This window comes from Chaetura pelagica, unplaced genomic scaffold (genome assembly GCF_000747805.2).
Source record: "Chaetura pelagica isolate M959 unplaced genomic scaffold, ChaPel_1.0 scaffold76, whole genome shotgun sequence".
NCBI lineage: Eukaryota > Metazoa > Chordata > Aves > Apodiformes > Apodidae > Chaetura > Chaetura pelagica.
In genome coordinates, this window is record NW_009970723.1 from 13,482,349 (window position 1) to 13,491,866 (window position 9,518).

Here is a 9,518-nt window from a genome sequence, read left to right on the forward strand (position 1 = left end):
ATTTATCACTGCAGAAGTTTTGTCAGTTGTTTGATGCTTAAATTAGGACTGTCTGCAGGAAGGGGTGGAAAAGAAAGGCAGGGAACAGCACATAAAGCTAGTCTAGCTGGATAAGTTTTTCCATGCCTTTCTTTTTCTAACAAAAAATGTTTGCAATGTCTGTGCCTGCATGTGAATTTTAAAGCTTGGATTTGATCTACCTAGAGCAAAAAAAGCAGTGGACACAGAGAAGGTCTAAGACTGGGCTGATAGCATCACAACATACAGTTTTGGCAAGAAAGTCTGCTTTTTACCCAAACTGCCCGTCTCGTTTGGAAGAGGCCTGGAGAAAGGTAGTGTTGTCTGTAAAGGGCACATGGGGCAGAAGCTATTGTCCAGTCAGCAGGGGCTGAAAGAAAGGAAAAACACAACTTACAACTTGTAAAATCAACTGTTATGAAAGAGGAATACAGAAAGAGGGAAAAACTTCTGAAGTTTCTACCCAAAAAAAGATAAATATATCTATATCTATATCTGTATCTACATCTATGTCTATATCTATATCTATAGATAGATGTATACATTCAACAGCTATTGCATAAAATATTCCATGTGTCAAGCTACAAAAACCTCTTGGAATGGGGAGTTGAGAGCCCAGAGCTATACATCTCCTTTGGAACAATCAGCCCACAACACATTCTGTCTACCATCAATAATGATAAAGTTGCTGTGAGTGACGGAAGCAATTGCTGGTTTCAGTTAGGAAAACACCCAGCTACTAGTGTTTCAGGGGCAGGAGATGTGGATGTGAGCACTGAGGATGAGGATGGGTTTGAGTACTCATCTGTCACTCCCTGGCTGAGTGGCCTAGTCTGTATATTACTACACAGAAGAAACACTTGAACTTCCTAGGATTGTTTCAAAATAAAAGGGCAAATTTTGATCTGTTCTTTGACAGAATGGGTGTAGGTAAGGGCAGGTGGTGACTATATTTTTCAGAACATTTTATTGCTAGGTGCAGTATCTCCCTTATGGTGGTTCTTTTGAGAGGAGCAGGGACACTGTGATGCCTCCCTAATACCTTTCATCAGGAGGTCATTTGCAGGCAATTGTAACCTGCACTGGGACTCCTTTGCTAATTTCCCAAGCTGTTGAGTCTCACTCACCCCCTCTGGCCCATCTCAGGCAGCCCTCAGACCCTGGTGTAACACCCAGGGCAAGGAAAGCACCTCGTCATCCAAGCTAAAGGAAGCCCAGACCAAGATGCTTGGTATTGGTATCTGCTTTTCTAATATAATTTGATACACTGATACAGCAAAACGACTGCTTGCTGGGTCAGCCAAGGAGGCTGCTATTCTGGGAAGTGTTAGCTGAATATTGCTTTGCTACCTCTGGTTAAAATTCACATTTATCACTGCAGAAGTTTTGTCAGTTGTTTGATGCTTAAATTAGGACTGTCTGCAGGAAGGGGTGGAAAAGAAAGGCAGGGAACAGCACATAAAGCTAGTCTAGCTGGATAAGTTTTTCCATGCCTTTCTTTTTCTAACAAAAAATGTTTGCAATGTCTGTGCCTGCATGTGAATTTTAAAGCTTGGATTTGATCTACCTAGAGCAAAAAAAGCAGTGGACACAGAGAAGGTCTAAGACTGGGCTGATAGCATCACAACATACAGTTTTGGCAAGAAAGTCTGCTTTTTACCCAAACTGCCCGTCTCGTTTGGAAGAGGCCTGGAGAAAGGTAGTGTTGTCTGTAAAGGGCACATGGGGCAGAAGCTATTGTCCAGTCAGCAGGGGCTGAAAGAAAGGAAAAACACAACTTACAACTTGTAAAATCAACTGTTATGAAAGAGGAATACAGAAAGAGGGAAAAACTTCTGAAGAGATAATCCTAAACTTATAAAGTGGGAAGGCAGCAGATAATCTCTTACCAGTGGCAATAGTAGCAATAGAGTTGTAGCATGAAACTCTGCTGGCAAGACTTAGAGCAAACTTCTCCATACCACTATGGTTTTCTCACTCACTCACTCACTCACTCACTCACTCACTCACTCACTCACTCACTCACGTCATATGTCATTTTTATGTTAACACTTCCCTCCTGAGAAATGCAAACTACCTTTGAATGAAGACGATTGCTCCAAAATCCCTCTCATTCATGTTCGTGCTCAGGGTATGACTCAGATGTTAGGAACAGGAGCAGGATTATTCCTCTGTCTCTTGAGGACCCCCCAGTGTCTGTAAACTTTTCTTCATCTGAACTCAGGCTTGGCCAGCCCTGTGTCAGATCTTAGCCACACTCAGTAGTAGTTGCTGGGACCTATTTTTTTTGGACATTCCCAACCATTGTCCTTGTGCAGATGATTTTTACTGGTGGACACCTTGGACCTCTGTCCCAGGAAAGAGTATACTGCTAGCAAGCTCTGGGGCCTGGCTTCAGCTCTGCCATAGCTGCATGGCTGTGTCATATGTTTTATAAAATATGGGCAAGTTGCACTGTTTGGTACTGACACTTTTCCATTCAGCTCTCTCATGTTCAAAGGTGATTATGACAGAACCATGCAATGCTTGGGGGTGGAAAGGACCTCTGGAGTTGATCTGTCCCAACCCCACTGCTCAAGCACAGCCACCCAGAACTGCTTGCTCAGGACTATGCTCAGGTGGCTTTTAAATATCTCCAAGGAAGGAGACTCCACAAACTTGTGCCAGTGTCTGATCATCCTCACAGTAAAAAAAAAAATGGGTTTAGTGCTCAGATTGAATGTAATATTTTTTAAGTTGAGACCACTGCCTCTCACCCTGTCACTGAGCACCACCGAGAAGTCTGGCTCCTTCTTCATTCCCTCCCATCAGGTGTTTCTTTACATACATGGATAAGAGCCCCCTGAGCCCTCTCTTTTCCAGGCTGAACAGCCCCAACTCTCCTCATATGTGAGATGCTCCAGTCTCTGAATCATCTTTATGGCCCTTTGCTGGACTCACTCCCATAAGTCCATGTCTCTCTTGAACTGGGGAAATGAGTGGTGGTTCTTCTGAGCTGGCACAAAAAGACCAAGCACTGTTGAACACTTTCAGGGAGGAGGCATCCATGTTTCTCTGGGCAACCTGTTCCAATGTCTCACCACCCTCATAGTGAATAATTTCTTCCTAATATCCAAACTAAATCTACCCTCTTTCAGTTTGAAACCATTCCCCTTCATCCTATGGCTATATGCCCTTGTAAAAAGCTGTGCTCCAGCTTTCCCGTAGGCCCCTGCAGGTACTGGAAGGTCTCCTTGGAGCCTTCTCCAGGCTGAACAACCTTAACTCTCTAAGCCTGTCTTCATAGGACAGGTGCTTCAACCCTCTGATGATGACAATTCTGTGATTCTCTGATAATCTTTGTGGCCCTCTTCTGAACTTGCTCCAACAGGATATGGAAGTTCAAATCCTTGCTCTAAACTGGGAAAAAGAGGGACTTAAGCTGCTGAGTGTCTTGGATATGTGCTCAGACTGTACAGCAGATATATCGCTCTTCATCTTTCTTGTTTGCTTTCCTGCTAGGTCCAGGTCTCACAGGTATGTTCAGAGAGTGCCCACCATGCAGGCTGGATGCTGTGTGCACACCAGGTGAAGGAACACACTGTCAGCTCTTGGAAAGCTCAGCCTGAGGCATGAAATCAGGATTTAGCCAGGTGGAGATTTCCAAAGTCTTAAGGTTTAGATTGCAGCTGGGGAACGCATTGCAGGTTTAAATTTTGGATGTAGACACATGAAAGTGAAGGGAGAATTTTCTACCACTAATGCATCCTTTGGGGCCACATGGGTACACTTCTGGTGACAAGTGGTGTAAGAGTTATCAAAGAGATTTCCCAATTACTATGATTGCACTGCCTGGCTGAAGAAAGATGGATGAATGCTGGCTGTTCTTACACATTTCTTCAGGTGTTAACTAACACATTTCTTCAGTTTCTTTATCAAAAGCATCGTAGAACGCGTTAGGTTGAAAGGGACCTTTGAAGGTCACCTGTTTCAACCCTGCTGCAGTGAGCAGGGACATCTTTAACCAGACCAGGTTGCTCAGAACCTGTCAAGTCTGACCCCAGGGATGGAGCCTCCACCACCTCTCTGGGCAACCTGTTCCAGTGTTTCACCACTCTCATAGTAAAGAACTTCTTCCTAATGTCCAATCTAAATCTACCCTGCTCTAGTTTAAGACCATTGCCCCTCGTCCTATTTCTACACACCCTTGTAAACAGTCCCTCCCCAGGTCTCCTGTAGGTCCCTTTCAGATATTGGAAGACTGCAATTAAGGTCTCCTTGGAGCCTTCTCCTCTCAAGGCTGAACAATTCCAACTCTCTCAGCCTGTCTTCTTAGGAGAGGTGCTCCAGCTCTCTGCTCTATTTCATGGCTCTCCTCTGGACCTGCTCCAATAGCTCCATGTCCCTCTTGTGTTGAGGGTTACAGAGCTGGACACAGTGCTCCAGGTGAGGTCTCACGAGAGCAGAGTAGAGGGGCAAAATCACCTCTCTCAATCTGCTGGCCACGATTCTTTGGATTCAGAGCAGGATGCAACTGGCTCTCTGGGCTGTGAGTGCACATTGTTGGCTCATGTCCAGCTTTTTGTCCAGTAGTACCCAGAAGTCCTTTTCCGCAGGGCTGCTCTCAATCACCTCATCCCCTAGCCTATATTGATAATGAGGATTGCATCTACACAGGTGCAGGACCTTGCATTTGGCCTTGTTGAACATCATGAAGTTCATATGGGCCCACTTCTCCAGCTTGCCCAGGTGTCTCTGGATGACATCCTATCCCGTTGGCACGTCAACCACAGCAGTCAGCTTGGTGTCATCGGCAAACTTGCTGAGGATGCTCCCAATCCCACTATGTCATTAATGAAGATATTAAACAGTACCAGTACCAGTACCAGTCCCAGTACAGACCTCCTGAGGGACACCACTTGTCATTCTTCTCCATCTAAACACCAAGCCATTGCCCGCTACCGTCTGCAGGCAACCATCCAGCTTATTATCCACTGAACAGTCCTTCCATCAATTCCATATTTTTCCAAGTTACAGAGAATGATGCTGTGGGGGACTGTGCTAAAGGCCTTGCAGAAGTCCAGATAGATGATATCCACTGCTCTTCCTTTGTTTACTAATGTAGTCACTCCCTTGTAGAAAGCCTGCTCAGGACACCAGACCTTTCTTAGACTCTTAATATGCACTGAATCCTGCAACCTCGCATCCTTATTGCTACTGGTATAGATCAGGTAACTTCAAGCTGGTGTGGGTACATCCTCATATACAACGGTCACACTTCTGTTTTGTGGAGTACATCCTTAGCTCTGCAAATGCTTTAGATTGTCCAAGTCCTGTTCACACACAGCTATTTACTAAACTTTTTATGGGCAGATCAAGTGGATCTAAAGAATAGGTTTAAGCCCCTAATTCTTCAGTGAATGTTGTACCTTCTCCATTCACCAGTTTGACAGATGCATCTGGAAGGGAAGGTGGAAGGATCTTGAAAGCAGGTCTGGTTTTGGAAGCTCCTGACTGAGACAACAACTACATTTCTAGTTCCATATTCCAGGCCATTTGATAGCTTCAAGACACACGACTCACCTATAGCATTTGGAATAACTACGGTCTGTAAGTTTTTTCCTCATTTTAGATCAACCTAGCAATAATAAACAGATTCCTGTGTTTCCTGGCAGGCTGCCCCAGAGTGAGAATTATTCTCTCCCTTGCTTAAACTAAGGATCATTCAGCCAGACTTTTCCTTTAACTCTGGGAAGTTTGGACTGTGGCAAATTCTTGCTCTTGGCCATCCTGCCATTGTATTATTTATTTGTGGCATTTTGTATAAGAGCTCTTATGCAAATCCTAGCTTTGAGCCTTTGTCCAATGGACAGCAAGAGCTGCACTGTGCCATTTCCCCCAGTGGCAATCCTGCTTTGGTGTCACTCAATAAATCACCCTTCCAAACACAAGCGAAAAAATATAAGTATGTTGGAAATTTAAAATTGGATCTTTTCTGTCATACTTCTCTCATCACAAATAAACCAAAAAGAAAAGAAAGACGCTTGTGGTACTAGAAGCCTTTGGATTGTTATAACTCCTAACCAAACCCTCCAAGAAGCTGCCAACCAGACTACTTTCCTCAAACTTATTATTCAATTTCTGTTTCTGCCATTTAACTCCTCAACTGTAATATTTCCATGCAAACAGCACAGTATGCCCAAAATATCTTATCTTACATTAGAATGAAAACAATTTTTTTCAGGGAGGACACTGTATCTCTTTTCCTCCATATGTCTGCAACTGTGCAAACCCAAAATGGTTTCTCTCTTGGCAGGCAGGCAGGTTTCCTAATGAGCCAACACACAGAAAAAAAGATAAAATTAAGAGACAACACCAGAGCCTATTTAGTCCTCTTTCTTTTCCCATCATGTCATGTCCAGCTCTTACTTCCTCATTATTACCACTAACTAAAGCTGACAGATATTTAGAAATTGTATTTCAACCAATGTCAATGGCTGATGAGCCCCATACATTGATGCAAATTTAACACTCCTCCCCCATATCCATGGCTATCAATGGTTTTTATCTTGTCAGTATCTCTGCTCTTATTTCCTCCTAACTTTGCCTAGTACTTTTTGATTCTTCTTATCTGACAGATTCTTTTCTCTCTTTCCATAACAAGCTTTGTACTTCTCCACACCGTGCTCTCCTTAGGACTCTCCTCCAATTGCTATGTCCTGTTTCTTTGGACATCTCTTTCAAACACTCTTCCAGAGTGGGGGCTTCTCCCATGCCTTCCCTTCACATCCTTTATCTTTACTCCCTCATGTAAGTCCATAATAATTCCTCAGTTTGAGAATGACACAGCTGGAAAAGCCCACGGTGGGCAAATACTGCATCTCAGATACCCCACTGCTCTGGACCTGATGATTTTGAGTTGATGTACCTGCACAAATTAATGGGCACCGTTAGTTTAATAGATGGATCCTGCCATCTGACAATTATCCTTTATATCCTATTTACTTTTTTTCACAAGTGTAAAGTTAACACATAGTGGGAGTGAAAGAAAGGAGGGCTGTGTTGGCTTTCACCATGTGATCAATTCACAACCTGTAGAACAAGTGAAGAAAGAAAATGTGATGGGGTACTGGAATATGTGGGCTTAAACAAATACAGCATATACCCCTTTGTGACTCCCCCTGCCTACAAGTTCAACAGTCCCACTGAGTCTGGCTCTATACACAACTAAAATATGTGTATGATAGCCCATTAATAATGCTTAATATATAATTTTACCTTCTTTTTCCCCAGGAAAAATTACAAGTATTTTATCAGCTTTCAGTTTGGCTGACTTCTAACAAGACTTTTTGAGGATTTTATTATTTTTTTTCCTGATCTGGTTTGGGTGGTGAGTAGGAGTGAAGAAAGAAATTCAGTAAGCCTGCAGGCAATTGCTGTACTGGCAGTGTGCATTACTTTTCATTTTAGAATTGGCATGAAGGCCCTCCAAGTAACACAAACTTTCCTTTTTGACAGAATTGACAGATAAATTATATAACAAGATGCAGTCAGATGGTTTTTTGGGGGGATGAGGATTAAGTGAAGTAAAAATGGAAAGCTCATTTCACATTGGGGGGTTTCCTTCACTGTACTGTTAAAATAAAGCACCTTTGATCCAAAAGGCTCCTATGGCACTTCACAAAGTGTCACCAAGATTTTAAATGACATGGCTGTCTAAAATAGGTTCCTCAATCTATAGTGGGACATACCAGTAATAACGCAATAATCACAAGTGTTTGACCTCTCACAAATTCTGTTTATTTGGCAGGGCAGGACACTGCAAATTATTAGCACCTTTGAGCTGTTCAAGTAATTTTAGCTGAAACTATATATTCTTTGAAAACACTGATTGAATTTGTACAAGAAAGTAATATCTAACCATGTTAAAAGCCAAATAGATGAGTGTCCTCATTTCTTAGAACTTAATTTGAACATCCTGGAGCCCCACAGAAATTCTCTGACATTTCCCTTTCTTGGTAACACTTGTTTTATATTCAAATCATACGACATATTGGACTATATTTTTCATACTAATAATTTCAAAAAAAATGTTTTCAAAGCTTTGGAAGCTGTCTGCCTGGAGTGAGGTTCAGATCCTTCAGGAAGATTTATAAGGCACTAAGAAGTAAGGAATTGAGAGGAAAAGAAGTTGAAATAAGTCTTTTCCTACATACACAGTTAGAAAGGCACGGCACAAAAAAAACCAGTCCTAGTTAGGTAAAAAATAAATCTACAGGAAATAAACAAACAGGTTGCTCTCTATTCTATATACCGCCCATGTCTCAAAATTTCCTGTATTATAAACAAAAATTCTTTGGTTTTTTTTAAGAAATCATTAGGAAAAAGGTTTTTACATCAAGGAAATCCTACAACAAAAGTTTCATGCAAGAGAGGATGGAGCTATGGTTTTATGTAGGATAAAATCTAAATGTCATCAGATTTTTGCCTTCTTAAAAATACACCAATCTGGCATTATAGGAGGCAAAATGCCCCTTACAGCAGCAGAAATGGGAGGGGGAGGGAAGCCAACAAATTCAGTATAGTCTGAACAATTATCAAATAACACATTGCATTTCTGTGGGCCCTAGTGTAAGAGGATATGAAAACACACTAAAATAATTAATTAACCTGATACTCCAGAAAGGTACTTTACCTTCTAATTCCTAAGTACAGACACAAAAAATGTGTCTTTTTTGGTGATATTAAACAAGAAATCTGTGTCCAAGCTATGTGTAGAATCTTAATCCTTCCACAGCCAGCCTCATTGTTCAATGACAAGGCTGATACCTCTACACATTCAGTAACTGGCTCTTTGGCTCAGCACACATTTTTGATCACTAAAGGACAACAATTGAGTGTTCCTGACCTAGGTACAATAAGACAGCTGTCTAAAATACTTCCACAAATCCCACCAAGGATCATTATTAGAGGAATGTAATCTGCACATTCCCAGCTCTTAAAAACTCAGTGTTGCTTCCAGCCCATGGGCACTTCAGCCAGGCCAGTCATAGGCAGGCAGCACAGTCAGCACCTTTCCACACTTCTACTGCAGCATGTGCAAGCTCTCAGAAGCATGTTTTGTTTTTTTTAAATGACAACTTACTGGATGTGCACTGCAACAAGAACCTACTTAAACTTTTATGTTGTTTGCATTGACATTTCCCTTCGTGGCCAAAAAGAGTGTATCTAGGGTTGGTTATTATCTCGAGGAAGACAAGCTCCAACATCACAATCATTTAATTCATACATGTTCTTAAACTTCTTAAACTATGGAATAGGTTTATACTGCATTATGATTTTACCTGATACTAAGGTTCAAACTTATCCAGTGGCCCTAACACATATAAGAGAAACACTCACAGAAAAGGTATTTTGGGGCACAGATGGACCAGTGTAGTCCTTACCATTAGTGCAGTGTGGATGGATAAGGAGTGCTGTCTGGTCTACTCTACTACCACCCTGTCTACTTGTCTACAAAG